Consider the following 4,106-nt stretch of genomic DNA (forward strand, 5'->3'; position numbering starts at 1 on the left):
TCAAGTTTTTGCGTCTCCTCGGCTTTGAGACACGGCTTGGTTCCTTAGGGAGCCCTTCCTTCATGACCCTCTCTAACCTCCCATTCCGCCAAGTGCTGATGCCCTCCAGGCCTGCCCTTGCCAGGCTGGGTGGCCTCAGTCCCGCCTCGGGGCCCTCTGCTCTCTAGCCGCCTCGTGGAGTTCTGCTGCTGGTGAAGCAGGTGTTGCTGGTGTTTTCTGGGTCCGAGGGCTTTTCTCCTGCATCTTCATCACCACCACTCTCTCTGTCCCATGCACCGTGACCACTGGCCAACCCGGATTCTCATCAGGACCCAGTCCCTTCTTTGGCTCAGCCAGCAGCTCTGGCCTGGTCTCCATAAGAGGATCTGAGTCTCAGGTCTCATGACATAGACCATGGAACCCCTAGCCTGTGGGCCTGTCCTCACCCACCCCAGGGACTCAAGGACCCATAGAGGCGTAATGACAGCTGCAGCAGTGTCTTCTGTTGGAGACATTTAAAGCACTAGGTAGGGGCCCTGCCCTGGAGTAGGAAATGGCAACCCACTCCATGTTCTTGCCTGGAAAAAATCCCATGGACAGAGGAGCCTGGCAGGCTACAGTCCATGGGGTCGCAAAGAGTTGGATACGACTAAGTGAATGAAGATGCATGTAGGGAGGCCTTGCCCACCCTGAAGACTTCCTCTGGGAACCGTGAGGCCTTCTGCTAGACAGCTGCCCTCCCCTAAGGAGAAATGGTTCTCCCAGAGGATGCTGGGAATATCCAGAAGCTTCCAGACCAACCACTGCCAGGAGAGGCCATTCCCATCTGGAAAGAAAATTGCTCTTTTAATTGAAATCAGGGATTCTCCATCTTGGCACTGGGGACATTTGAGGTGAGAAAATTCTTTGGGGATGGGGGCTATCTTGTGTATTATGGCATGTTTAGCATCATCAAAGAACCCACCTGCCAATGCAGAAGTCCTAAGAGATGCGGGTTCAATCCCTGGGTCAGGAAGATCCCCTGGAGAAGGGCATGGCAACCCACGCCTGGAGAATCCCATGGTCAGAGGAGGATGGCAGGCCATGGTCCACAGAGTCACAAAAGAGTGGAACATGACTGAAGAGACTTAGCACACGTGTGGCCTCTACCCACAATATGCTAGGAACACTCCCAACTGTGTCAACAAAATGTGTCTCCAAACACCACCAGATGTTTCCTGGGGAGCTGGGGGGCGGGCATCATCCTCCGACCTAAGGCAGAGGGTGCCAGCCCATGTGTGTGTGGGATGAGAGTTTAGTATTTCCATGAATTCCCAGTACACAGTGGGCTTCAGGTTCTAGGAGCTCCTGTCTCAGGGATTTTCTGGACCAACCATCTGTGGTCTGAATCTATATTTCTTAAAACCCAGGTTAGTCTCTCTTAGTCAGGAAAGAGTGGCTTCTTAACAGAAGAGGGAATCCATGCTAGTTGCATCATTTGTTAAGGATATCTGCCATTAGAGCATCCTCAAATCCTGACTGGGCATCCAGTAGAGTTCCAAAATTAACCAGCAGCTCCCTCTTGTGGCTAAATAAAACATCACCTTATTCTGCAGTCTTGTAACAAGCGATGGCTTCCTTCCTGCAGTCTTCTGAGAACCTGGTTTACATAGAAATTGCTTTTGGCACATGGGTCTTGTGCCCAGAGGTAGTCTGGAGGCAAATGCCTCCTATGTTGGGAATGATTTGGTGACTAGGGTTTGGTAACTGCAGACGCCCTGGCAGCACCAGAACCCTCAGAAGGTCACGAGCAGCAAACCAACCTCCACCGATCTTGCATGGGTGATGATTTTGCTTAAATGTAGCTTCCTTAGCCCAAGGGAATATGTCACATGTCACAGACTGCTGGACGGCTTGGCACAGTGTGGGGCACATTACTCTCCATGAAGGCTTGTGGGCTGTGTCTGTTTTCATCACATCCCAAATTGACTCTGGGAGTCTTTCATAATGGAATTGCCTCTGTGATCAAAATGGAACATGGGCCTCTGGAAGCCACAGGACCCTTGGCGATGGTGGGTGCAGGTGGGACACCCAGGTGTGGAGGAGGGCTTTCAGGCCTGACACTGAGCTGCATGAACACAGCACACCCCGGGCCAGGGGAGAGAGGAGCGGCCAGAAGCCCCCAGGGGACACATCTCAGCCACCCTCCCTCCGTTTGGGTTGTGTCCCCAGTCCTTACAGAATGTGAGTGGTTACAGAGATGGAAAGAGGTGAAATGGAAGGGGTTCATGAGTGATAATATAATGACAAGTTTGGCGGATTTTGTGCAAATTTAGCCTCTCTGAGCTGAGTTGCTGGGATGAAGCCAAGGGATATACAAGGTCAAGACTCCTAGGATTCCTCCAGCCAGCCTGGGGTCTGTCTTGTTCTCATCACCTTAGGGCTGATCTTGCTGCTGTTACAGAAGCCTCCTAACTGCTCCTGCTCTTCCCTCTGCCCTGGACCACCCTTTTCTAATCTGTCCACACTTCCTAAAACACAGATCTGACTGCTGCTCTTCAGTGGCGATCCCTTGCTCTTAGGAGAAAAAAAAACCAGTCTTTGACATAGACCACGGGTCTGGTGAGGTCTGGTGTTAGCCACCCCTCCAGCCCAGCTGATGCCCTTGCCTCACCCAGCATCCAGTCTGTCTCCTCTCTTGGCCTCATGCAGGCCTCACCCCCCGCCTACCACATGGCCTTGCCACATGACATTCTGCCGGGAACACTTCCACCTCCCATCCCCTTTGCCTCATTAGCTCCTAGCCATGCTGACATCTCAACAGGGCTCACTCACAACTTCCAAGAGCTTCCCCTGCCCTCCTTGACAATATCAGACCCTCCTCTTTCGCTCTTAAGAACTGTCTCTGCTTTTTGTTGCTGGGATGCGAGAGGGGATGGTAGATAACACTGTATTTCTCATCCAAGTTTGGAACCAGCTGCGATAGAGGCAAAGCAGCTACACACATCTGCATATCAGCTTTGTAATTGGTGAAGCCAAACTGGGGACTCGATGTCCACAAAGACCTGTTCCTACATTGCCCTGAACTAAACCTGCCCGCTCCTTCCTTCCATAGACACAGACATGGCCCCAGTCACAAGCCTCTACCACGGGGTCACCCCCACAACAGTAAGAAGACTGGCAAGGGGACCCAGATCTAGCAGGGATTAGGGATGGGGTAGGGAGATGGGGGGGGTGTGTGTCTGGAACTTGTGTATTTGGGAGTTTCATAAAAAAGCCAATAAAATTACAGAAGATAGTAAGAGTGAATATATATTCAGAATGAGATCAGAACAAATTATGTTTTTAAAACTTGATGAATTCCACAAAATCACAAATACAAAAAAAAAAAATAGTAATTTTTTAGGTCAATGAATTGCCTAACCACTCCTATAATTCTTTGTTCTAATGTTGCTCCACTTACTGCTGCATCTGCCAGCTGAGAGATGTCCGTGGACCAGTCTCTGGCTCTGCAACACTCGCCTCTCCTCCTTGCTGGGCACACTTCCTGTCTGGGTGCACTTCTGGTGCCAGGTGCTGTGGGGCACGTTTGTGTTGGGTCCCCCGGCCTGAGCTCCATGTCACAGTGCAGGGGAGTTGGCACAGGAGTGGCCGTTTGTGCCAGGATGGCTGGCAACACCTCCACTGCACATATGCCCATCCCCAACACAACTCAACCTGCCCAACCCAGATCCCAGATGAGTCCACAGCCTCCCAGGGTCACCTGGTGAACATCACTAACTGTGGTTAAATTCACATCTGAGGGGTCTGTTTCCTGAAGCCAGTCATCTCCATGGATGGAGGAAGGGAGCCAGTTAGCACGCTCAGTTCGGAGAAGAAATCAGGTAGTTTCGCCCTCCACTGGGGGAGAATGAGTGAGGAAGAGGCCAAGAGAGCCCCCATATTTCCCCCCTGGAGAGTGGGCACCTCTCCTATGGGGACACAAGGAGTGGGAGATAATGTCTCTGCTCCTTGCAAAATGCCTCCTTTACAGCAATTGGCATGGTGTGTAGTTTGGGTAATAATATCTGACCTTCCCCCTCGAATATATACCCACTGCATTGTCCCCACCAGCCCGATGCCTAGCCCAAAGCAGGCAGTCCTTAGAT

The 4,106-nt window shown here is 51.6% G+C and overlaps 1 protein-coding gene across 1 annotated transcript in view; it reads left to right on the forward strand.

Annotated features, from left to right (window-relative positions):
• Positions 1 to 1,582, forward strand: part of EVC (Ellis van Creveld syndrome) — a 104,283-nt gene extending 102,701 nt beyond the window's left edge. Inside the window, exon 24 of the mRNA XM_010847795.1 lies at positions 6 to 1,582. The gene's annotated coding sequence lies outside the window, so the exon portion shown is untranslated. The remainder of the gene's footprint in view (positions 1 to 5) is intronic.
• The last annotated feature ends 2,524 nt before the right edge of the window (positions 1,583 to 4,106 follow it).

This window comes from Bison bison, unplaced genomic scaffold, assembly GCF_000754665.1.
Source record: "Bison bison bison isolate TAMUID 2011002044 unplaced genomic scaffold, Bison_UMD1.0 scf7180017864255, whole genome shotgun sequence".
Classification (NCBI taxonomy): domain Eukaryota; kingdom Metazoa; phylum Chordata; class Mammalia; order Artiodactyla; family Bovidae; genus Bison; species Bison bison.